The following is a 27,123-nucleotide window of genomic DNA, read 5'->3' as shown; positions in this document are numbered from 1 at the left end:
ATGTATTTACACACACAAAGAACAGTGTATACATTGAGCTGCAATGATTTTGTATAGCCCTTGATTTGATTGTTCATACTATTTGTTGAACTCTTAGTGTAGGATTAATCTTATGTGTATAAAGTTATTAAACATAGATCTTAATAAAAAATAAGACTGGGGATAGCAGAGGGAGGAGGAGGGGTGGGAGAGCATGTGGGAGGGTGGTGGGATGGAAAGAATCACCGTGTTCCTAAACTTGTATTTATGAAATGTCTGCAGTTTGTATAACTAAAATTTAAAAATCGAAATAAGAATTGTGTACATACATATATATGTCCATATACATTGAAAATTACTATTAGATTTATATAGAAATATAATATATAGTCATTTTACCAGAAAGGTATTGTAATTATGCTTATTTGTGTATGTTTACATATTGTATAACTTTTTTCATTAACATAATGTCACTAAATTGGGAATTATTTTAAGAAATTTTGGCAAGGAAATTATATTCAGAAGATAACAATTTAAGCATATAAAAATATTGTAACCAGTAATAGTACTTGTTAACTTAATTTTCATTAGCTTTGTTAAAAGTTAAAAAACAATGAAAATTTAAACACCTGAGAAAACAATGGTTTAAAAAGCTTTAAGTGAGAAATCTCAGTATATTACTCTCTGCAGAGTATTTTTGCCAGCAAGTCTCTGGTTGTATTGAGTTATAAGAACCCATCTTGTCAGGGTCAGTGCTGTGGTGTAGCAGCTAAAGGGCGCTGCTTTGAACACCAGCGGCTCCACTTCTGATACAGTCTCTGCTGTGGCCTTGGAAAGCAGAAGATGGCCCCTGCACCCACGTGGAAAACCCAGAAGAAGCTCCTGCCTTTCAAATAAATAAATAGACATTTAAAAACAACCTATCTTGTCATTAAATCACCTAATCAGTAATTTACTCGAACATGTGTATTAACTAGAGATTTGAAATTGAGATTAAGGAATAGCTGAAGGTACATTATTAAGGCACCGTGTTTGATGTTCGCATAACCAGAAGAAATGATCATAAATAAACATCTGATAGTACTGGTAAGATTGAGGTAGGATTAAAATTATTAAGATATTCCAGGGTCTGAATTGAAAATTGTTTTGCAACTTGGCTGTCTGAGATGAGTGAGAAGCAATGGGAAGTTGAAAATGCTGAAGGAAAAGAAACTGAAGTGGGAAGTGCACACAAAATATTGAATTTGACAAAGAGAAAAAAAACTTAAGCAAGTGGGAAGGTGCAGCGATAGGTAATATTAGTTCTCTGAAAATCACAAAGGGTAGCATTGGTATGCATTCCTCTTCTATTCACCAATAGGCCTAGTGATAGTTGAAAAACTCTTTCAAACTATTAAAGAGAATAGATGAAAAAATGTTAGTCATTTTGAGACAGCTAACTAGATGCTTTCTGGAAAATAAACAGAGATATGGAAGCAGAAAATGACTTAGTATTTAAGGAACTACTGTATGAGTGATGAATCATTTAGATGCGTGATAGATGAGAATGGTATATGGAAAACAGACATCGTCTGGATCCTAGATAGCCCTGGATTGGCTGGTTCTCCAGTCTGTGATGAGCCATAATATGTTTTGCCCATAGGAGTAGAACAGAAATGGTGTTCTACTCTTAAACAAAGGCTCCTGGAAAGACTTCCACTGAAAATTGAACCCTGCACTGCTATCTTTCATAAGCACAAGATGCAGAAAGGAAAATAGAAGCAGAATAGGAATGACTATTAGTCGTTCTTCAGAGATAAATGAAGATAATCATTCTTCTTTTCCCTTCCCAACGACTTTTCACAAAATGTCAACCTTACTGTTTGTAAGAAATTTAAATTGTGTAATACCTTGTAAACTAGGAAACTAATTTCACACCTTCCTTCCAAAATCAAAAGTTTATATTACAGAAGAGTTTTTTCTCTATCATGTCAATCTATACATACCAGTAATAAAAGTGAAGTGTTATATTTGTTTCAAATGTGTTAGATCATACAAAGAGGCAACTTTAAACTCTAGTCTTGGAAGTAAGAATAAAATAATTTACTTCTGTATTATTTAATCTTTTCTCCTTTCACCAAACTTTCCCGTTTCCCCTACAACAATTGGGAAACTATCCCAGCCAAGAAATTTTCTGGGCTCAGAAAAAAATTCTGTTAATTGTCCATTCATTGAGATTGGGATGAAATTAACTAATAAATGATACAAAGAGAAAAAGTTATAAGATTTGGAAAAAGCAGAACTTTACACAGTAACCAACTCCCTAGCTAGTGCTGACTGCTTGAATGGCAACAGAGGGAGAATTAAACAAAAACAGCACATAAAGGGGCCAAAAGATAAATCAATTCCTCATAACTCTGCCAGTTTTTGATTAACCTTTTACAAATCATGCAAAAGTCATATACTTTAAACTATCTCCCATATCAGTTAGCTATTGCAATTAAATTTTCTTCTTCAAGGCTTTTTGGACACTTGCGTATTTTAACTGACATAAAACATACTGCTTAGACAAGTACAGAATTAAGCAACTAATTCCTTGTCATCTCGCAGAAATGGGCTTTCAAGCAACACATTAAGAAAATAAAACTGGTTTCTGTAAATATGAGGGACAGGCAAGTTTGATCTGGTCCAGTAGTATACCCTTGGTGAAGAACTCTAAGGATGCCAGGGAAAAATGGGTACAGATTATCCGAGAGAAGACATCTGAGACCCAGTAGTCATATATAGTAGGAATCCTCAACATAAGAAAAACTGACTCTTCTATTTTCACTGGTTTGATAATTTTCCCAAAGATGCAATATCAGCAGGTTTTTGCCATTGAAAATTAAATCTTGAAAGTAATACAGATACATAAAATCCAAGAAATTCACAAATTAATCATTGTAGAAAAGAACATTGTTTATCCATCCCCATGCATTATATTGAGTTGGGATACAACATCAACCTAGATTAGACTTGAACCCTTCTCCATTCACTCATGACATAAATTAATATTTAAAGTCCCTGTTGTTAAAAAACAAACTGTATTGTGTGACTCAACTTCCCCTGACCATGTACAATTCAACTATCCAAATGCAATAACAAAAAAGATCAAATCTGAAAATGCATTCAATATCATTATATTATTAGACTTGTATCTACGAACTATATTGAATTTGTTATCTTTGAATCAATAGCACATTGAGATGAAAAAAAAAAATAAATAAAGTATCAGCCATGAAAAAGTAAAGAAAGTTGGTCCCAAGATTCGAACAGTCACAATCAAAATATATATAGATAGCAAATAAGCACATGAAAATAAGTGCCGTATCACTAGATGTTAGAGAACCGCAAATCAAAATCACAATAGTTGGAATGGCTGCATCTGACAAAACTAATCCCGACACTTACTGGTGGAGATTTGGAGAAACTGGAACCTTCATACATCACTCATCAAAACGCAAACAATTGCTTTGGGAAAAAGTATGAAGTCTGTTTTTTAAATTTAACATACAACTACTAATGACAGAGCCATTCTAAACCTAGGCATTTATTCAGAAACAGAAAGAAAGTATATGTCTGTAGAAAAACTTGTATGCAAGTATCATAGTAGAAGCTCAAAATTAATTACACTAAATAGAAGAAGGAAAAAAAGAGCACATATTATAAAATCTCATTTATATAAACACTAGAAAATGCAAATGAATCTACAGAGAAAGAAAGCAGGCCAGCAATTGCTGGAGTAATGGTGGTCAGTGTGGGGTGGGGCGGGCAGATATGGATGTTAAACCAGTACAAAGAACCTTGCAAGAATGATGGCTATTTTACTATATTCATTGTGGTGAAGTTTTCTCCATTACAGCACAAATGCTGATCAGATTTTTCAAACTGAAAATATGCTGTTTCTTGTATGTTAATTTTACTTTCTTAAAACTATTAAAGTAAATCTGCTCCTATTTTGCAGGGGCCAGGGACCTATTGGGATAATTTACCTTCAATCTACTAGCTGTCTTATCAAATCAGCCTCTTAACTTTATATTGTATTTATTTCCTTACTTCACTTTAATACCACTTCTTAGTTCAGATTCTCCTGACATATGACAATAATGTAACAGAAGAGGCAATTATTTTTTTTTTCTGTTTGTAGATAATTTTTTTTTATCTTTTATTTAATGAATATAAATTTCCAAAGTACGACTCATGGGTTACAATGGCTTTCCCCCCCATACCGTCCCTCCCACCCACAACCCTCCCCTTTCCCACTCCCTCTCCCCTTCCATTCACATCAAGATTCATTTTCGATTATCTTAATATACAGAAGATCAGCTTAGTATACCTTAAGTAAGGATTTCAACAGTTTGTTCCCACACAGAAACATAAAGTGAAAAATAATAGATGATTTTTTTTAAATGATGATGAAATCAGATCAGACCTATTGTCATGTTTAATCCCAGTGAGAGTCAAGTTGGGAATTGATAATTTCTTTCTTTTTTTTTTTTTTTTTTTTTTACAGAAGATCAGTTTAGTGTACATTAAGTAAAGATTTCAATCGTTTGCACCCCCATAGAAACACAAAGTGAAATATACTGTTTGAGTACTCGTTATAGCATTAAGCCTCAGTGTACAGCACATTAAGGACAGAGATCCTACATGAGGAGTAAGTGCACAGTGACTCCTGTTGTTGACTTTACAAATTGACACTCCTGTTTATGGCATCAATAATCTCCCTATGCACCAGTCATGAGTTTCCAAGGCTATGGAAGCCCCTTGAGTTCTCCGACTCTTATCTTGTTTAGACAAGGTCATAGTCAAAGTGGAGGTTCTCTCCTCCCTTCAGAGAAAGGCACCTCCCTCTTTGAAGACCTGTTCTTTCCACTGGGATCTCACTCACAGAGATCTTTTTGCCAGAGTGTCTTGGCTTTCCATGCCTGAAATACTCTCATGGGCTTTTCAGCCAGATCCGAGTGCCTTTAGGGCTGATTCTGAGGCCAGAGTGCTATTTAGGACATCCGCCATTCTATGAGTCTGCTGAGTATCTCACTTCCCATGTTGGATCACTCTCCCCTTTATTTATTCTATCGGTTAGTGTTAGCAGATACTAGACTTGTTTATGTGCTCCCTTTGACTCTTAGTCCTTTCATTATGATCAACTGTGAACTGAAATTGATCACTTGGAATAGTGAGATGGCATTGGCACATGCCACCTTGATGGGATTAAATTGGAATCCCCTGTTGACCCAAATGAAGCAAATTACTTTGTTTGCTGACTATTAGCGCCTAAATTCTTTTCCTATTCTGAATATAACACGGTGGAGTTGGTGAGTTTTGCATAATGTTCATTTAATTGCAACTATTTCTCATTTTAAAATCTTCAGTCTATTCCTTAGTCTTCAGGAAAGAAACCCAGATTTATGCACCTTATACAAGGCCCTTGGCTCTTTTATCACCACCCTCCTTTATTTCAGCCTTGTACACGTGTACTCTAGGAATAAAGACTGATGCCTTGGACTTTATTGTTGTAGGTTTGCATATGCTGATAAATTTGCCTGTAATTATCCATGTCCTATTTTCTCATCCTGAATTCCTGTTGGTCTTCCAACTTAGCCTCTGATTTCCCTGGCCATTCCCAGATGTAATTGTTTTCTTTGTACTGATTTAATACCTTCAATATGCATTTACAATTGTACCTGTGACCCATATGTCCTGCAACTTAATTATGAATTATAGTGAACTGTTTAGAAGGATCTGTTGCTTTTCATCACTTGATTCCTAGCACGCGTGCTTGATGTTATTCATTTGAATGAACTGTTGAATTCAGTGTTCAGCCATAGCACAAGGCTTAGAAGTCCATTTTTTCAAGCACCAGTTTTTCATGTAAGTTTCACAGAAAAGCCTGATTGAAGGAATTAACCTAAATAATAAGAAGGATGCTATGTATCCATGTGTGTATTTCCAGAAATTACAAAATTAATTGCTTTTTTCTTTTCTTAATGTAATGTGACAGACCAGGCAGCTTCTTGGGAGGCTTGGTGTGTTGTTTGAGAGTTAGGTGATCCGGCTGCCTCAACACAGATTAGAAGCCAGTAAATAGAGGCAATAAAAAAAACCACTTTTTCTTGAAAACTCATCTTTATAAGAAGAAAAGATCATTTCAAGCAATTGCATTGGAAGTACACTTTAGAGAAATGTGTTTCAATTCCATAAGAATGAATAAAAATACAAAGTGTGGAATTAGAAATTTTAATCTTTGTATTCTTTATTCTTTTGATATTACTTTAAGGAATACAGTAATTATATTCTGAATTCTTCTATCTTATGTTTGTGTATACAAAGAATATATATCCGATAAAAATGCAATCTTAAAAAAAGTAAACCAGAATTTAAGGTACTTGTCTCCCTGAATATAAAACTATTCATGATGTCCAAAAATTTGAAAGAAAATACCAACATTGGACTCATGTTAGGAAACACTGATGTCACAAATGAATGTAGAACAGCTACAGCTTTTTATAACCCTTAGTCTCTAAAGAAAGATGGATATTGGTCACTTTCCACAAAAAAAAAAACTGTAACAGTTTAACAGCAGATTCAACATTATTCTTTCATGTGTTATTATGAACTTATTCCATAGAATATATATGAGGAGATTTCAAAAAGTTCGCGGGAAATGCACATTATTTCAATCCCATTTTTCTATGAACTTTTTGAAGGTCCCTTGTCAAATGAATTAAATTAACTTGTTTGGTTTGACTCAGACTTCTCAATACCAGATACAACTGTTCCCAAAATAAATATAGCCCTAAAATTTATTTAATCAGGTTATAAGCTTCTGTGAGGCAATCTGTAAATTTGGGACTGTCTCTAAGAGGTTTTTCATTAGTTATCTGTAAATATCATAAGTCATGATCAGTGTTAAGAGATAATTTTGCATATAAAACACATTAAAGCATGAAAGGGAAATCTTAAAATAAGCTTAGTGTAGAGAGAGCGTTCTATTTCTGCAAGGTTTTCTATTCCAGTACTACTATCCATCTCAACTCTTCCCCCACCACTGTGATTACCACAATCCAACTCAGGCAGTCTGAGGGAAGCAATGACGATGCCTCAAATTCTTGAGTCCCTGCCATCTACACTGTGCCCCAGACTGAGCTCCAGGCTCCTGGCTTTGTCTTGGCCTAGCAGTTGCCAGCTTTTGGGAGTGTGCAAGTGTGTGGAAATCTCCTTTTTCTCTCTCCTTCTGTCTCTCTCTGCCTTCCTCTGTCTCTTTCACTTTCAAATACAATTAAAATAAAATAAGTTTCCTGATTGTTATTGCCTGGGGAAGGAAGGAGGATAAATAGTTATCATGTCTTCAACCTTCAATACCAGCAATGTCTCTGTCCTAAAATAGGGAATGGATGTCTTAATTCAAACAAATAAGATCCTTCCATAATTGATAGCATATAGAGTTACAATCAGCAATATTAAATAAAATGATAATTAGACAGAATGACTCTTTTTTGTATCAACACTTCCCATGGAAATAAATAAAAGCAATGAAGAGGTTTACAGATGCTCAAGAATTTCTTGCTAAAATTTTCTTTAGTACTGGAAAGTCCATTTGATAACAAACAGAACTTATCTGCTTCATGTCATCTGGACATATTATTGCTTTCTCTGAGTAACTATTTAACCACCTCCAAACATTCATAATACAAGTTTTGGCGCATCATACATACAAAAAGTGTTGTCAAAATATTTACTTATATTTCTGTCAGGACCAGTTTACTTTGCATAAAACATTGTTAAAAACTAAAGACAGTTCAATCTTTTTTTTACTGATTCAGTAATTACTTTGAATACTTTTGTAAGCACCTCATTCTCCTATGCCAAAGGAATTAAAATGTCATAATAATGATTATTTTTAGGGCCAGGTGTTGTGATGCAGTAGGTTAAATCACGGCATCACATATCAGAGTGTGATTTAAGTTCTAGCTGCTCTGGTTCCAGCCCAACTTCCTGATAATATTCTTGGGAAAGCAGTGGAAGATGGCCCAAGTATTTGTGTCTCTGCCACCCATATAGGACATCCGGATGGAGTTCCTGGCTCCTGCCTTCAGTGTGGCCCAGAACTAGTTGTGCTGCTATTTGGAGGATGAACCAGTAGATAGAAGATCAGTCTTTCTCTCTCTATTTCCCCCCTCTCTCTGTATCTACCTTATAAATAAATACATACATATTTTTAAATAGTATTTAGATACCTATTCCTAGTGTTTAAGAATCATAAATAGTAGTCTACAACACATATGTTATTTAAATTTTAAAATCTAATTTCCAAGAAACACTGCCAGTTGAAAATGAAAATGTTAAAGCACCAAAGAGTAGCAAAGAGACTTCCTTTCTCTTTTTCTGTTATAAGGAAATAGCATCTGAGTAACTCTACCTTCTCAGGAGGTAGAATTATTTCTCAAGTAGCAAAGAGGATTCTTTATGACATATTTTATTGGGATTGACATATCTTAGCACTTTATTTTTACCACCATGCTCCCCTGTCATGTCTGTATAAAAGTTATTCTTCCCAGAGAACGAAATGTCCACCCCTAACTTCAGCTTGAAGACAAAATTTTCTACTGCAAGAGGGTGTGGAGGTGGAAAAACACAGGGTATGGACGTGAGGGGTCACATGGGAGTTGGTGCTTACCAGTATTGCTACAGAACTGAACTCAGAAAGTAGCCAGATGTTTAGCGATTGAGAGTAATATCTGAGTTGAGGATTTGGGACATTCATGATCTAAGAGATGAGTTGTGGTACTAAACACTGTCAGCATCAAACTTTCTGTCCAAGTTTATTAGAACACAAAAACATAATAAGGATAGGTCAATGACGTTGGACATCTATTAATTGAGTGCCAAGTACTGGTAGTCCTTTCACTGAGAAGAAAACAAAATTAATATTTAATAATGTTATTTGTAATCAATAATAACTGCATAAATAACTGCAAGAAGAGAAAATAGAGTGGTGATTGGGTGATTAACTGCATAAATAACTAATTATATTGGAAAGGCAAACCTTTATGAAGCAACCAGAGATTGAGAAAGCATCTTTTCATCATTTATCTTTTTATTTAAAAAAACTTTCCTTACATTATTATTTTTTGAGAGGCAAGGAGATAGATCATAGATAGATAGGTAGATAGATAAAATGCCCATAATAACTGGATATGGGTCAGGCCAGAGCTGGGAGCCTGGAATTTAATCTGCATCTCCCACGAGTGTGGCAGGGAATCAACTAGAGTGCACATTAGCAGGACACTGTGGGGCTGGGAATCAAATCTAGACACTCAATTTGGGAAGTGGGTGTCCCACACAGGTCTTAGTCATCGAGCCAAACATTTACCACACCATTTATCTTTCCAAGCTCCAGCAGACTCTTGTTATAAATACTGCTCCCCATTCAACCTGCCCAATCACCACTGTATCTTTTCTTGCCAGCTCTCGTCCTGAGAAAGCCATCCTGAAACACTCTCTCAGGGACTGATTTTACATATGTGTGAATGTGTCATAGCATTTATGATACTATGTAGCATTGTAGTTAACTACTTACATATTTTATATATAAAATAGATTCATATGCCAAATTTGATATTTTTGTCACTTCATCTATAATGTTATATCGAGATAATTTACTAGGATTACCCAGGTTTCTACAATGCTATAAAATATGTAATTATTCCTTATCTATTAAAGCAACCAAACATTGATTCTGTACTCTCACATGAGATTTTATTTTTAAAAAATCTTCATACAATAAAGCCACAACAAAGTCTACTGTTGTGAACATGTGAATTGTAAATGGTTCTTCTCAAAGGTCACACCACATCTGTTTACATAAAGTAAAGGACACAACGTTGTTGGAAGATCTGTATTTTACTCCAGCGGTTTCTTATTGCTGCCAGTTTGGAGACCTTCCTTTCTTTAGCAGTATGTGAATTCACAAGGATAAGATATTATTTAATTTATTCTAATCTTTCATAAAATAGGTGATCATAAAGTCATTTCAAATTGGCAGCATAATCTAAGAATTTATTCTGTAAGCAACAATAGTATTTTGAGAACTGTGAAGAGTGATATGAAGGAATTAATCAGCTTTGGCATGTACATATCACTGACTGTAGATTGAAGGCACCTGGATCTGTGACATCTAAGGTAGTTCCCCCTCTGAGGAGTAAGTTCCCCAAGTAACTGGATTACACAAATGCCAACGAATTTGTATAATCTACATTGATTATTTTCTCTACTGCTTAAGATTAAGGGCCTCTCTATAAGATGAAAACAACAAATGTAAGAAAGAAACTGGTAATTTGTGAATCAATGAAAGCAATAATGTCCTATATTTATTTACATATGTTTCAAATTAAACAATAACTGCAAGTTTCATAAATAAATACAGTAAGATATCAGCAGTTTTTTTGCCTTGGTTTGGTGCAGTGCTGGCCCCTAAAATAAGATGTCAGGGGCTGGTGCTGTGGCGCAGTAGGTTAATCCTCTACCTGCCATGACAGAATCCCATAGGAGAACTGGTTCTAGTCCTTGCTACTCCACTTCCCATCCAGCTCTCTGCTATGGCCTGGGAAAGCAGTAGAAGAAGGCCCAACCACTTGGCCCCCTGCACCAGCGTGGGAGATCTGGAAGAAGCTCCTGGCTCCTGGCTTCAGATAGGCTCAGCTCCACTGCTGTGAGCATTTGGGGAGTGAACCAGTGGATGGAAGACCTTTCTCTCTCTCTTTCCCTCTCACTGTCTGTTACTCTACCTCTCAAATAAATAAATAAAATATTTAAAAAAAATAATAATAATGGGGCTGATGCCGTGGCTCACTTGGTTGATCTCCGCCTGTGGCGCTGGCATCCCATATGGGTGCCGGGTTCTAGTCCAGGTTGCTCCTCTTCCAGTCCAGCTCTGTGCAGTGGCCAGGGAAGGCAGTGGAGGATGGCCCAAGTGCTTGGGCCCCTGCACCCACATGGGAGACCCGGAGGAAGCATCTGGCTCCTGGCTTCAGATTGGCGTAGCTCTGGCCATAGCGGCCATTTGGTGGATGAACCAACGGAGGGAAGACCTTTCTCTCTGTCTCTCTTTCTCACTGTCTAACCCTATCTGTCAAATAAATTTAAAAAAATAATAATAGTAAGATGTGAGTCAAATATGTAGTTTTAAATGCTTAAATAGGCAGCTTTTAAATGGAAAAAACAGGTGCAATTAATTTTTTAAAGATTCTCATTTTAAAATATAAGCAGTATAATCATTTGTGATTTATATACTCTATATTGTTTTCTTTCTTTTTGGTTAGTACCAAGTTTTTGAAATCTGGTATGTGCTGTACACTAACAACATGCCTCGGTTTGGACAAACTGCATTTCAAGCACCTAATTGCCTCATTCAGCTTGTGACTATTGCTTTGTACAGCATAGATGCTTTTCAATTAAAAAAAATTGGGTAGCTTTTGATATTGCTAAAGCAATCTCTAAGGAAGTCGCTGAGTACTGGATGAGAAAGATGATTTTGTAGTTTCTGTGGCTTGTTATAAAAAAGGCCATTCCAAAAGCAGGTATTTATATCTATTTCTCTGGCTGCTCTTCCCTTTAGAGCAGAAGAGGGGAATCTCTTTCCTGCCAAGGGTCATTTGGATACTTGTAATGTCATTTGTGGGCCATACAAAATTAGGCATTAAAAAAATTAGCCTGCTATCAGTGTATTGAATTTCGTGTCTGGCCTATGGCTAATGTGGCAGGGCCAGATCAGATGGTTTTGTGGACTGGATGTGGCCCTACTTTAGAGATTGACAAGCAAGTTGTTTACTAACTACATTCAATGAGTCTGGAACTTGCTCCTAATGTCAATGCTGCACATAACAGCACATTTGTATTCTCTCCCCTTTAGTCTCCTTTATCATACTTAAAGGAGATTAAATAATGGGAGCCTACAAAATTTCAGAAAAGAACTATCCAATCACAGACTTGTGTTCTTAGAATATAGTTTGGAGGGAGAGAGACAGACATTTCATAGTTTTCATTGTCACCCACCAACAAACTACCCCTGGTGTGATCAGATCTATTTTGAAGTATAAATAGCCCCGGAGTAGTTCAGTCTCAGTCAGTGACATCTTTGCAGGTAATATTTTTGAAGAGGAAATCAGATTACTGTCCTTAAAAAGATTATCCTTAAGAGCATGGGAGGTCTATTCAGTTTGGATTTAAAGGCACTTCATTGGTTAGTTGGCCTGAGAGACTGTTGAAGGGGACTTTGGAGTCAAAGAGGCATGTCAAGGGATGGGTAAAAGGTTGAATGGCTGGGAGGGACAGGAATACATGGCCTGAATATTAGCAAACATCTCAAATGCCTGGGATCTCAAAATGGCAAATCCCTTGCTTAGTATTTATTTTATTTTATTCTTCAAAAGAGAAAGAAATGCAAGATCTTTATTCCCTACATTGAAAATGTGCATAATTGAAAAGTTGAATAAAGAAAACCCAGAAATGCTTGCACCTGTATATTCTTGTCAGACCATCAAGATTTATCTTTCTTAGTATGTTAAAGATAGGAGATATTTTAAAACATCAAGCCTCAACTCTTCATTTTATAACTATGAAACTGAGGTTTATGGATTTCATGTGAATTTTTCAGGGATTCAAAACTAGAGGCAGAGTTAGCTCCTTGCCAGATATATGGTGCTGATTGGGACTTCAGTAGCTTAGGACAAAAGTCAGTAGTCTCTCCAAAAGGAAATGAGTGTTTCTACCTTTTGTGCTCTGAACTTTCTTGGTAATTTGTACAAGGAATTAAGAGACTGTCTCAATTTTGAAGGACTGAGAAAGAATACTCTTAGATAACATCAAATGCAGTGATCTGGACATGAGTATATAACAGTGAAAACAACAGAGAGAAGATGGACGCATACCTCCTCCATCAAAAAAATATATTTGACAATCCTGGGTTTTCTGACTTGTAATCTAGTTTAGTTTTATTTTTTCAAACTTTTCAGAAACATGGAAAATTCTAGACATGAGAGTACAGAAATCACTTAGTGGTCCTATATATTAATAGAACAATATTTTTGTTTGCTAACAGCGAGTTGTACCTAGATGAAGAGGCCATGAATACAGTGACAAGCAATGCCTGTACTTAACAGGAGTCTGTGCATTCTTCACTTCAGTTCCCCTTCTCTAGAGGGAAAACCCAGATGCAAGTCTTTCCTTCAGTTCGTATATTCAAACAATAATTGAAGAGTATGACTTTTCTCTCATTTTATATTTCTTCACTCTCTGATCTTATTACTGCAGTACAAGCTACCATCATTTCTTGTGTGATATATGTAAGTTATCTTCCCCACTCTATTCTAAATCTAAAATGATCTTTTCGAAACAAATTTAAATATGACATTTCTCTGCTCAAAACATTTCAAAAGTTTCTTGAGACTTTTAGGGTGAAAACCAGAAATTTTAAAGAAGACATGGGTTGATCTGGCCGTATCGACCACTGCCCTGGGCTTGCTCATACTATTAGCTCTGTGGTTTTCCATACTCAGGACACACTGGCCTGCCACACACCAGAGTCACTCCACATGATGCTTCCATTGTGTGCAATGTTATTCACAATTTTCATTACTTCTCTGCCTCTTTATTCCCCATTTCCTTGGTCAATTTGCCTGGAATGTCTAAACTACTTCAAATTACCTCTGACCTTATTAACTATGTGGTTCTCTACATTCTTCTTCATCATGCTTTTCAAAGATTGCACTAATGCATTTATTTGAACAATTATTTTTTATATTATTCGCCTCCATTAGACTGCTCATTACACAAGGGCAAGAATTCTAATCACATTCACTTGTGCATTATCAATGCCTAACATTGCCTGGTACACTTAGGTGCACACATAATATTACTTTAATGAAGAAAATTAAGTAAAGGCATGCAAGCATGAATAAATGAGTGTCATGATATTCTTATTCCTCCTCTCCTTAAACAGTTTATAACGTCTCAAAGAATTTGAAGGAGTCTCGTAGTCTAAAGAGAGCTGGAGGTACTTCTCTAGGTCTCATTTTCCAGACTTATCTTCCCTTTTCCTGGCATCTTATCCTGCATGTGGCTGGAAGGTATTGCATGAGCTACTGCCTGATTTTGCTAAAGTCAAGAGAAGTGTGGCATTTGTAGGTTGGCCATGTCTCTCTTAGACCAATATACACACCTATCACATAATCAACAGGGTAGCTCTCTCGAGCTTGAGTTGAATGGCAGCAAATGAGTAAGTGAATCTTCTGTTTCACAGAAAATGATTTGCTATTATGGGAAGAATACAGGCTAAAGGGCCAGAAAGACTTGTCCTTAAAATGTAGATAATAAAAATAACCATTGTCTTTGTTTTGAAGGATAAAATGAAACAAACTATATATGATATTAAACTGATAAGAACAGATACTACACTTGATCTTAGCCAAAAGGCTGAGAAGCACAAAGTATATATGAAATGTTTAACATAGTACTGGGGCAAAAATATGATTAATTCTTCCTTTCTCTAACTTCAAATCCCAATACTTTTACCAACACTGAAATCATTACATGCCTCAGTGCAATTTGTAATTATTCTATATTCATTTGCAACTCTATAGTGAGATAATTAGGTTCGGTTACTTCATTCATGTGTTTCCCCATCCAGGCTTTGCATATGACCTCTTAAGAAATTATTGTTCACGGGACTGCCATACTGGTATCAGACATCAGAGCACTGCTTTGAGTCCTTGCTACTCCACTTCCTATCCAGCTCCCTATTAATTCCCTTGGGAAAGTGGCTGAAAATTGTCCAAGTACTTGGACCCCTGCCACCCACATGGGAGATCTGGATGAAGTTCCATGCTCCCAGCTTTGTCCTGGCCCAATCCCAGCTGTTGTAGCCATTTGGGGGATTGAACCAGCAGACGGAAGATATCTCTCTTTCTATCTGTCCCCTCTCATTCTGGCTCTACATTTCAAAATAAATAAACACATCTTTTAAAAAGAAATTGTTTTTTCACTGGATCATGACATCATAGGTCATTTTATCAGATAAGACATGGATATCTACCAGTTGAAATGTGATCTTGGTCATTGTCCAGAATTGGTTTATGAGGGAGACTATGCATCTCTCTTCTCCTGTCACTGTGTATGGAAATTTGATTTGCTGGCTGGGAGCTACCCATGCTAACCCATGACAGATATGGAAAAGTGGGCAGAGAAGCCTGGAAATGTGGCTCAGAGTCCCACTCCACCTAGAAATCAAGGCATGCCAAAAATTTCATGCTAAGTTTTTACATGCAGACTTTGGATGTCCTTTTTAAGAGCCTCTAGCTTGATAAATACCTAGTAGAATTAAATATGGTGGGTGTATGTGTAGGGAGTTGGCTATATTTCTACAGACTAAGTGAAAAAAGAAAACTTCTTTTTCTTTCTATGTACAAGTCAAAGGCAGAAAAGAATGATCATTAAATATGTATTTTTTTTTTCCAGGAGAGTGTAGCTTTTGTGATTGTTATGAATTCCTGCATAGGCCCTCGATTGGGTGATATTTGAGTTATCACTTTACCCTCCAAGGTAAAAAAATAATGCATTAAAACATATAAGAATTATAAGTGGAGGTTCTCTCCTCCCTTCAGAGAAAGGTACCTCCTTCTTTGAAGACCTTTCTCTGAAGGGAGGAGAGAACCTCCACTTTGACTATGACCTTGTCTAAACAAGATAAGAATCGGAGAACTCAGAGGGCTTCCACAGCCTTGGAAACTCATGACTGGAGCATAGGGAGATTACTGATGCCATAGACAGGAGTGTCAATTGGTAAAGTCAACAACAGGAGTCACTGTGCACTTACTCCTCATGTAGGATCTCTGTCCTTAATGTGCTGTGCATTGAGATTTAATGCTATAACGAGTACTCAAACAATATATTTCACTTTGTGTTTCTATGGGGGTGCAAACTGTTGAAATCTTTACTTAATGCATACTAAACTGATCTTCTGTAAAAAAAAAAAAAAATTATCAACTCCCAGCTTGACTCTCACTGGGATTAAACATGACAATAGGTCTGATCTGATTTCATCATCATTTAAAAAAAAATCATCTATTATTCCTCACTTTATGTTTCTGTGTGGGAGCAAACTGTTGAAATCCTTACTTAATGTAAACTAAGCTGATCTTCTGTATATTAAGATAATCGAAAATGAATCTTGATGTGAATGGAAGGGGAGAGGGAGTGGGAAAGGGGAGGGCTGTGGGTGGGAGGGACGGTATGGGGGGGAAGCCATTGTAACCCATGAGTCATACTTTGGAAATTTATATTCATTAAATAAAAGTTTAAAAAAAAAGAATTATAAGTGGGAAGATGAATAAGTTAATTAAGATCAGGATCATTCTGTTATAAAAGAAAAATATCTAGAAAAAATTTAAATCTGGGAAATATTTGATTGTACCTTGATCTTACTACTAAGAATTTCAAGTACAGATTCTTATTTTTAATTTTAATTATTTTAAAAATAAGTTTCATTATTAAGCGTATAAGTGGATTATCCTTAATAGTACCCTCATTTGAAGTTGCACTTCTACTTCAAGCTATCATCTCATGAGCAAGAGTTTCTTTACCATACATATGCTGACAAAGGATGGCTCATGGAAACAGGACTGGCTTTGAGTGTCTAGTAAACTTGGGTATAGGGAAACTTCTAAACTTTTTCTTTATCCAAATAAAGTTGAACTCTGAACCTACATAGTATCTTCAGGAAGTGGTTAGTACTGTGCATATTTGGTGGTAGTGGTGGTGGGAGGGCGGTTACTCTTAGGACTTATGAGACATTACTGATGAAATATGAACAATCATTCTTAAATATTTTTGACAGAAAATGTCAGATAAACAGATCTTTAAAAAAACACAAACTCTACTTAAGAGCTATTTTTAATCATTGCAAGTCTCAACAAGCCTGGTATTTTTAAAATAGGAAGCTGGAAAAAAACATTTTTTTATTTTTAAATTGTCCTTTGTGAGTTTATTTTCCTCCTAGCTGTTCCTCTTGGGTATGGCTAAGTTTCGTAAGTGTTTTTCCGAAGATGATACAGAAGAATAAAATGATGTCTGGTGGGGAGAACGGTGCAATACCATAGACTGAATGCATATTTATATTCACAAATACATTCTGGTCTGGAGATTTACAGTCATGGCATAGCAACATGTGTGAATGGAAAACAAAACAAAAAATATTGATAATTTGGGATGCCTAGGAGACAATAATTTACTTTCATAAAATATTTCATATTCAAAACATTTTATGTGGACTATGAGAGGGAGAAATATGTTCAAGAATAATTTTACAAAATTAATATAGGAATTCACTGTCATCAATGATTTACCTTGGTTTAGAATTTAAGACGATTTATACAGAAGTTTTTAAGATGATTTATATGAGAGTTTCAACACATGAAGATCTCAGAAAACTTTTAGAACAGAGTTTTTGTGATGACTTTATACTGAAGTCTTAATAAATGAAGTTATCACAAAAATATTTTTGATAGAGCACTATTTCTGTTTTACAAAATTGTAGTATGGCTCTTGGCTTTGGCCTGAAACAGCCTAGGGTGTCCATGAGCATTCAGTGAGTGAACCAGCAGATGGAAGATTCTCTCTCTCGCTCTCTCTCTCTTTCTCTCTCTCTGTATCTCCCTGTCTCCGTTATTCTGCCTTATAAATAAATAAATCTTTAAAAAAAAACCTGAATCATAGTAATCAAATTTACATTTAAATGCTCTCAGTTGCTTGATATTATACTATGTTAAAAGGAATAATTCAGTTTTAGGATTCTGTTCATAATAACAAAATATAACATCATACAAAGCAGGGGTGGGCAACATCCTGCCTAAAGGCCATATAAGGCCCATGCTATCATCTGGTCTGGCCTAGCCAAGGGAATCACAGGCTGGACTCAAAATTCAATAAATCCATATCAGACTAACTTTTAAGTTGGTGATTTTTATGACCCGTGAATGATGTTATAAATATCCAAATGGTCCTTGGCAGAAAAAGGTTCTTCGTCCATGGTCATAAATGCTTAAAGAGTTTCTAAACATAGGATTAGTACTCTAAGAAAAAAATGGTCAATATCCTGTGTTTTGCTGGTGTTATTTCTCTGAGCTATTGTTTCCCAGTCCCATCATTGTGAAGAAGACAATGGGAAAGCTAGTCTTCCCATTTTCACTGATTCAGTAAATATGTACTGACCATCTACGAGGTACCAGGCTATATTTCAGACAATAAAGATTCGAGAAGATATTGTCTGGTGTGGTTTACATTCTGACTTAGAGAGGTAAGTAATAAAATAAGACAAGGAAAAAATAACACATAACACATTTTTTTTTATATATAACTAATGAAATAGTGACAACTGTGTGTTCTGCCTGCAGGTTAATGTAAGGACTTTGGTTCTTCTCAGAGTGAAATCTGGAGCTACTAGAAAATTTTAGGTAGAAAACAGGAGTACTTGACTCATATTTCACTTCTGAGACAGACCCCAAGAGAAAACATGAAGATTGATTCAACAAAAGTTGATTTTTGATATTAAGCATAGCAGACATAAAATTCTCAAAGTAGAATCCTGTGTTTGGGATGACGATATTTTCTGACTTAGGATAAACTGAATTTAGACAGAATTGTAGATTAAACCATGGAAATCAACATTGTAGTTGGGATAGTAGCTATGGAAATGTACATATGGCAGATATGTAGGAATAGGGATGGAAAGAGGCTTTGCCTTAAATACCAACAAGAGTTTATTAGGAACGAACTAAAACACATACTAAATAGGGCTTTGAGACTAAATTAGAATTAAGAGAGAAAAGCGACCCTGTCCAATTTCTGTCAGTTGTGGTATAGCTGAGAAATTTCCTTATGGATTGTTATGGGATAAAATGCCCCCAATCCAAGATTCATTCATATGTTGAAATCTTAATACCATGCCTCAGTGTGGATCAGGATTTTTAAAGAAGTAATTAGGCTTAAATAAGTAAAGAGGGGAGACTCTGGAAACACAAGCAGAGAGCAATCATCTACAAGCCTAGGACAAAGTTCGCAGAAAAGAACAACCATGTCTATATCATGTCTTAGACTTATAGCCTCCAGGTTGTAAGAAAACAAATTTCTCTTGTTTCAACCTGTCTGTGATGCTTTGTTACAGAACCCCTTAGAAGACTGCTACATAAACAAATTTCCCATTCCACAAGTAACAATAACTTTGAATGAAATATATGTATAAAATCTTACAATTCTGAAAGTGAACAATGCAGATTCTGGAAGAGTAATCATGGAAGAAAAGAATAGGATGATGAGTTTCTCAAGCCAAAGCACTTTGATTATATGTGATTATCAGAGTGCTTTGGCTTGAATTCCAGTTCTGCTCCTAATTCTAGCTTCCTGCTAATGCGTACTTTGGGAGAGATGGTTCAAATGGCTGTGTCCCTGCCATCCACATCCCTGAGGTCCTGACACCTGGCTATCTGGGGAGTGATCCAAGTGAAAACTTGAGGATATGTTATGTCACATGGAAACTGGGAATGAAGGCTGTAGATTGAATGAAGGTTTCTAATCAGCTGACATTACAATAAGAAAAGTATTTTGGATTATCTGGGTGGGCCCAAAGGAAGCCCAACCAAACGTCCTTAAAAGATGGTAGAGGGAGGTAGAAGAGGAGCTAGGGTCCTGCTGCTGGGAAAGACTGAAGCTGCTACTATTGTTTGCTTACAAGATGGAGAAAGAGGGCCAAGAACCAAGAAGGGCAGGGAGCCTCTAGAAGATGGAAAGGCAAGGAAGCTGATTCTCCCTCAAGCTTGCAGAAGGAATTCAGCTCTCCCGATATCTCCAATTTAGTTCAGGGGCACTTGTGTCATACGCACTGAATTTGTAAACAGTTTTTGAGCCATTATTTGAGGATGCATGCAGCATCCTGAGAAAACTATCAAAAGCATATACTGCAACTCTTAAAGCAACCACCAACACATATGCAAAAAAATGGTATGGCCTTCTGCTGTGGCCCCAGAAGAGAAAGAGATACTAGACCCTTGCCATTCCCATTAATAAGAATCCTGACTGTGCCTTTTGTTTTGGACTTGAGAAGCTTAGGAATAGACTCTTAGTGTTCTTTTGCTTTCTGTCAGAATTATATTTTCTACATTGAAATTAGTGTCTGAATTATTTAATAAGAACTGACTCAAACTGACATTGCATTTTATTTTTGCATTAAACATTTTTATATAAAGATAGTAGTGGTATAATGTTTATAACTTTAAAAATAGGAAGAATCAGTATTTACAAATAATAGCATTTACAAATCAATATTTATTCCTCCTAACTAAAAATACTTTGGACCTATAGTTTTTAATAGGGAATGGATTTATTCCCCATTTTTCATTTGAACACATAATTCTTATATTGTTAATGAGAGCTTCAGTTGGGCATATTCTGAAATTACCTCATTTCCAATTCTTTACAGATACGTTTTTAATAACATACACAGCTCAGTAAATTTATGCAGCTCAATAATTGGTGGAGTCTAATCTTTAAACACATGGGTAAGTCAGCAATTTATGCAGCAGACACATGACTAGTGCAGAAACTCTTGCTGCTGCTTGGCAAAATATTTATTACGAGTACTTGGAAAAATCTGAACAAAAGGACTATTAGGAGACACATCCCAGACAAAGAACTGCCTCTTCTAACTTCCCAGACTAAACACCAAGCTTCCAAGAGCCAGGCTATGAATAGCTCTATTCAATTAAAGAAAGGAAGAAGGGCTTCTTTCATTGACAATCTGTATCTCCCCTTTTTTTAACCACTTATATGGAAAATAGTTGTTCATTGTAAATAATACCAAAGCAAAAACCTCCAGTATCTGTAAAGCATTTTCCCTCCAAAACTGTCTTTGAAAGAAAAGGTTAGCAAATGTAGTAAAAAGCTGTTTTATTAATGATTTGTATCATTGGTTATTACATTTTAATTTTTAAATACTTGTATGGTAAATCATTTCTGGAAATGTCAAAGACCATTAATCAAAATATCCTTAAGGGATGTTATAATGCTACTTTCAAGACATATTTCAAGATTACTCTTAGAGGCTGGGGCTTCCAAGAGGGGACCTTGGGTTTATACACCACCAGCTGAATTAGGGTATTTCAAAGGAATTTCTATTCTTGGCATTTGGCCCTACTGTATATCTATTACATTATACAGTACTTTATAATGACTAACCAATCAGATAGGTAAATTTAGCAGGACACTGAAAACTCTGCAATTGTACCTTTGAAAATGGGATCAAATGTTCAAAGATTATTCAATTTTCCCTTGAAAATATGCACTTATAGATAACTTGGAATAAAGATTTTTGCAGTTAATTTAATTTTACTTAAATAAGTTTATTTTTCTCAATTCATATTATTGCTTTCCTGTTGTGAGAGCAGCACAAATTGTAAATTATTTCAATTCATGATTCTTTAGGCAAAAGTATTTTCAATACTATTATTATCATTTTAATATTTATTCAGACATTATGGTTGAAGATTATGAATTGACTTCTTTCGGGAGACAGTTTCAGAAGGGGATATGGAGAAATATAAATATTCCACTTACTGAGCTCCTGCTATTCCATATGGTTACATGTTGTTTATCATTTTTATCTATCAATTTTTCCCACAGCATTACAAGTTGGGTATTATAATATATATAATATTATATGTATATATATGTCAATTTTACGGAAGAACTTGAGGTTGAGGAAGATATTTGTACAGAGTTATAGAACAGCAACTATCAGAGAAGTGTTCTAGACCCAGATTTGTCTTTCTCTGTTAGTGTTCTTCCTGTTATACTAGGGACATCAGCTGAATCAGCCTTGGTGTTCCGTGGTTTGCTGCAACACAGTCAGATTGATCACATGTAAGTGGTCATGGCAGCTTTCTTCCACCAGTAACTTAATTGACTGTGGACAGTGAGAGAGAGAGACAGAGAGAAAGGTCTTCCTTTACCATTGGTTCACCCCAAAATGGCCGCTGCGGCCAGCGCACTGCAGCTGGCGCATCGCGCTGATCCGAAGCCAGGAGCCAGGTGTTTCTCCTGGTCTACCATGTGGGTGCAGGGCCCAAGGACTTGGGCCATCCTCCACTGCACTCCCGGGCCATAGCAGAGAGCTGGCCTGGAAGAAGGGCAACCGGGACAGAACCCGGGGCCCTGACTGAGACTAGAACCCAGTGTGCTGGTGCCGCAGGCGGAGGATAAGCCTATTGAGCCACAGCGCAGGCCCTTAGACTCTTAATTTAGCTAAAAGAAATTGGTTAGGTGAACTTGTATGTAATCAGAAAACTCATGATACCCCATGAGGAATTTTCTGGATTTACTTAAACAATTGTCATATCCATCTCTTTACACTAGAAGAAAAATGCCTACGTTTAAGTCTTAAAGGTATAAAATATTTTATTTGTCACGATGTTCTCATAGGTGAGATCTTTCATTCCTTACAAAAAGTACAAAGAAAATAGTGGAGGAGTATTCAGGTTTCAAAATAGTGTATCATGGCAATAAATACATAAACCAAGGTCAAATAGTAGGCTAATCCTCTGCCTGAGGCACTGGCATGCCATATGCGCACTGGTTCTAGCTCAGGAAGCTTCTCTTCTGATCCAGCTCTCTGCTGTGGCCTTGGAAAGCAGTAGAAAATGGCCCAAGTGTTTGGGCCCCTGCATCCACGTTGGAGACCGACCCAGAAGAAGCTCCTGGCTCTTGGCTTCGGACCAGCCCAGCTTCGGCCATCGCAAACATTTGGGGAGTGAACCAGCGCGTGGAAGACCTTTCTCTTTGTCTCTCCCTCTCACTGTCTGTAACTCTATTTGTCAAATAAATAAATAAATAAATAAAATCTTAAAAAAAAGATCAAATAGCAAGGGGCAGCTGTTGTGGTGCAGTGGGTTAAGTCACCCCTTGGATGCCTCTACCACATATTAAATTGCCTGGGATTAATTCTCTGTTTCCAATCCAGCTTCCTGCTAATGATGGCCCAATCACCTGTGTACTTCCTATGCACATAGGAGATCTGAAAGGAGTTCCAGGTTTCTGGCTTAAGCCTGGCATGGCCCTAGATGTTGTGGGCATTTGGGAAGTGAACCAGAGGATAGAAATTTTCCTGCTTTTTTCTCTTTTCCTTTAAAATAAATAAACCATTTTTAAAAGGTAGATCAAATAAGTAGTTATTCAGTTCTTTTTATCCACTCCATTTTTAAAATATTTATTTGTCTATTTGAAAGTCAGAATTACAGAAAGAGGAGAGACAGAGAGAACTTCCATTCAATGGTGTTCTCCCTAAATGTTTGCACTGCTCAGGACTGGGCTAGTCTGAAGCCAGGAGTCAGGAGCTTCTTCTAGGTCTCCCACATGGGTTGAAGGGGCCCAAAAACTTGGCACATCTTCCACTGCATTTTGCATGCCATCATCAGGGAGTTGTATCTGAAGTGGAACAGCAGGGACTAGAACCATTACCCATATGGGATACTGGTTTCCCAGGCAGTGGCTTTACCCACTGTGCCACAAGGCCAGCTCCTCACTTTAATTTTTAATTACTTAATGAGTACTTACTATGTGACAATCATTACATGAGTTTAGTGGCCTTACAGGAAGAAGTGTGCGAGAGCTGGTTTTTCTTTCAGCCATGTTGAGGATATAGTGAGAAGATACTCATACACAAACCCACTAGAGTATACTTATCAGATCACCACAGCCTCTAGGACCTTGAGAAATAATTGTTGTCTCTAGTATTATAACAGCCTGAACTAAAATAGTCACAAATTAAAATAAATTTATTAGAGAAACTGAAATATACTACATTTATTAAATATAAACTAGAAAACAAGTGCTGGCTACTCTCAAATGATATCAAGGGCTTTTGATTAGTTTATTCATGAGATAATTACACTCTAAAGCCAAGTAGTTTTTCCACCTAACCTTGAGCATACAAAGGACATCACTGTATACTTAATTCTTTTGATATGTATTAGCAAATATTACCATTTCAACTGGTTAAATCACAGACCATATGGTCCAAAGTAACATATTTCCTAATTTAACTTAATCTATTTTCCAGGTTTCCAATAAATTTATACTTTAAAAAGTTTACAGAAAACATGTGATATTAAAACAAAAATAATAAATAAAAAGTTAATTTCTTTTTTTTTTTTACAGAGGATCAGTTTAGTATACATTAAGTAAAGATTTCAACAGTTTGCACCCCCATAAAAACACAAAGTGAAATATATTGTTTGAGTACTCATTATAGCATTAAATCTCAATACACAGCACATTAAGGACAGAGATCCTACACGAGGAGTAAGTGCACAGTGACTCCTGTTGTTGACTTTACCAATTGACACTCCTGTCTATGGCATCAGTAGTCTCCCTATACTCCGGTCATGAGTTTCCAAGGCTATGGAAGCCCTCTGAGTTCTCCGATTCTTATCTTGTTTAGACAAGGTCATAGTCAAAGTGGAGGTTCTCTCCTCCCTTCAGAGAAAGGTACCTCCTTCTTTGAAGACCTGTTCTTTCCACTGGGATCTCACTCGCAGAGATCTTTTGCCAGAGTGTCTTGGCTTTCCATGCCTGAAATACTCTCATGGGCTTTTCAGCCAGATCCGAATAAAAAAAAGAAAAAAAGAAATTATCAACTCCCAACTTGACTCTCACTGGGATTAAACATGACAATAGGTCTGATCTGATTTCATCATCATTTAAAAAAAACATCTATTATTTTTCACTTTATGTTTCTGTGTGAGAGCAAAATGTTGAAATCCTTACTTAATGTATACTAAGCTGATCTTCTGTATATTAAGATAATCGAAAATGAATCTTGATGTGAATGGAAGGGGAGAGGGAGTGGGAAAGGGGAGGGTAGTGGGTGGGAGAGAAGGTATGTGGGGGAAGCCATTGTAATCCATAAGTTGTACTTTGGAAATTTATATTCATTAAATAAAAGTTAAAAAAAAATAAAAAAAATAAAAAGTTACTGAACTACACATTTCTTGGAGTGTCAAGAATTGCACAGTAAAAATGGTTTAAAATACATTTCATGATTTGTGTAAGTAATTTCAACAAAAATTAAAACAAACAAAAAAGAAAAAAATATGCAAGGCCTGGCCACTTGGAGAGCCTGTGACAGAGGAAGGAGCTGGCAAATCCGGTGAGACTACCCAGGTTTCCAGCTAAGATACTAGAATGAGAAAGCTGTTAGATTTTGAAAACACAACCAAACTCTAAATATGCAGAATTCTAGAAACATATTTAAAAATTTGCTATTGTGTTTTTGTTTTGGAAGGTAGGTGTAGGTAGAAGAGAACTGTTTGGTTATCTTGCTTTAGGAAGAACACATAAGTGTTATGTATTTTCTTTTGTAGGTGTTAAATATCACATAATAATATGGTTTTAAATGCTTGAAAACTTCTCTTGCTATATTTTGTTTTTTAACAGTTATTCTTTAAGTATTAATATCATTTCTTCTATGTTGCCTCATGTGGCTAATTATCAATAAATTTATGTATTCTTTGATAATTTTACATTGTTTAAGTAATTTTCAAAAAATATTTACTTATTTTCATTTTATTTGAAACAGCAAGAGAGAGAGAGAGAGAGAGAGAGAGATCTTCCATCTGCTGGTTTACTCTCAAAGTGACTACAATAGCCAGGTCTGGATAAGACCAAAGTCGGGTGCCAGGAACTCCATCCATGTCTCCTACCTGAGTGACAGGGTCCCAAGAACCTGGGCCATCTTTTGTTGCTTCCCCAAGCACATTTTCAGTGAGCTGGATTGGAAGTGGAGCATCAAGGACTGGAACTGGAGCTCATATAGAATGTCTTAATCCCAGGTGGTTGCTTAACCTGCTGTATCACAACACTGGCCCCACATTCAATTTTAAGTATAAGTTATTTGTTAGATGACTTTGATATGTCTAAGTGTTTAGAAACTAAAAAAAAAGTTCTTAAAAATGTTGCAATAAATGTCAGGCATTAAAATTTATTCTATTCATAAGTGAGTCTTCAGGCCTTTATTCAGAGATTTTTTTTTTCTTTTAGTTTGCCCACATTTAAAGATTTGTTTATATTGAAAGAGTTACAGAGAGAGAGAGAAAATTCTTCCATCTACTGTTTCACTCTCCAGATGGCCACAACAGCCAGAGCTGGACCAGGCTAAGGGTAGGAACTAAGAGCTTCAACAGAGTGTCCTACAGGAGTGCTGGGGCCCAAATACTTGGGCCATCTTCTGCTGCTTTCCCCAGGTCATTAGTAGGGAGCTAGATCAGAAGTAGAACAACAGGGACAGGAACTGGCACCCAGATGGGTTTCCAGTGTCTCAGGCAGCAGCTTCACGGGCCACGGCACAACCTGTGCCCTTAATTTTCCCACATTTAGATAGGATGTGGTTATTCAGCTGCCTGATGGATCATTAGCAAGTAGAGAGAGTTGGAAGCCTGATTGTGACGGATAAGACTTTAAAATTATAAAAAGGATAGATTCCTGTCATAATTGCACAGGGGCCAAAAACTGATGAGTGTTTAAAAATCTTCTTAAAAATGTTTATTAATATAAAGAGAACAGATTTCCTGTATTTCATAGGCACAATTCTAAAGAGATAACCATGGGGCCAGTGTTGTGGCGTAGCGAGAAAGGCCATCGCCTGCAGTGCTGGTGTCCCTTATGGACATGTTAGAGTCCCAGCTGCTCCTTTTCCAACCCAGCTCTCTTCTGAGGTCTGGAAAAGCAGTGGAAAATGGCCCAAGTTCTTGGGCTCCTGCATCTAGTGGGAGACCTGGAGGAGGCACCTGGCTCCTACCTTCGGATCGACCCAGCTCCAGCAATTGTGGTCATTTGGGGAGTGGACCAGCGGATGGAAAATTTCTCTCTGCCTCTGCATAACTGCGCCTTTTAGATAAATAAATAAATCTTAAAAAACAAAAAACATATTTCCCATCTGAGCACAGAAGGTAACACGTTGATTCTGAAACTCTGATTTATTAAGAAATGGTTAATTATATTCTATATATTTTGTTTAAAATGGAG

At 36.4% G+C, this 27,123-nt stretch overlaps 1 protein-coding gene and 1 pseudogene across 8 annotated transcripts in view; both read right to left on the bottom strand.

Moving 5' to 3' along the window:
- Positions 1-27,123, bottom strand: part of TRPC4 (transient receptor potential cation channel subfamily C member 4) — a 250,697-nt gene that overhangs the window by 68,534 nt on the left and 155,040 nt on the right. The gene's annotated exons all lie outside the window — the stretch shown is intronic.
- LOC127487198 (U2 spliceosomal RNA) lies at positions 14,382-14,484 on the bottom strand (annotated as a pseudogene).

The sequence above is a fragment of the Oryctolagus cuniculus genome, chromosome 9 (genome assembly GCF_051225735.1).
Source record: "Oryctolagus cuniculus isolate XC-2025 breed Fujian yellow rabbit chromosome 9, ASM5122573v1, whole genome shotgun sequence".
Classification (NCBI taxonomy): domain Eukaryota; kingdom Metazoa; phylum Chordata; class Mammalia; order Lagomorpha; family Leporidae; genus Oryctolagus; species Oryctolagus cuniculus.
The sequence above is the reverse complement of the archived record's forward strand: the minus strand, read 5'-3'. Positions and strand labels throughout refer to the sequence as shown.